Genomic DNA, 544 nt, shown 5'->3' with positions numbered 1-544 from the left:
GTGGACACCGGTGGTCAGGGAAGCCGTCCGACTGAAGAAGGAGGCCTTCCGGGATATGTTATCCCGGGGGACTCCGGAGGCAGTTGCAGGGTACCGACAGGCCCGAAGGACTGCAGCCTCACCTGTGAGGGGTTCGGAGAAGTCATGGAGAAGGACTTTCAGACGGCACCCAGGCGCTTCTGGAAAACCGTCCGACACCTCAGGAGGGGGAAGCGGGGAACCATTCAAGCTGTGTACAGCGGGGATGGGACACTGCTGACCTTAACTGAGGAGGTAATTGAGCGGTGGAAAGAGCACTTTGGGGAACTCCTGAACCCGACTAGTCCAACAACCCCCCCCCTTTGTGATAGAGACAGGGCTGGAGGATGATGGGGAAATCACTGAGGTAGTCGAACAACTCCACATTGGTAAAGCCCCGGGGATTGATTGCCCAGAAATGCTGATTGCCCAGAAATGCTGACGGCATTTCAGTCGACACGCCTTTTCAACATCCCGTGGAAGTTGGGGACAGAGCCAAAGAAGTGGCGGACTGGGGTGGTGGTTC

Source organism: Morone saxatilis, unplaced genomic scaffold, assembly GCF_004916995.1.
Source record: "Morone saxatilis isolate NCDOM2014 unplaced genomic scaffold, NCSU_SB_2.0 Contig1, whole genome shotgun sequence".
Classification (NCBI taxonomy): domain Eukaryota; kingdom Metazoa; phylum Chordata; class Actinopteri; family Moronidae; genus Morone; species Morone saxatilis.
Note: the sequence above shows the minus strand (reverse complement) of the source record.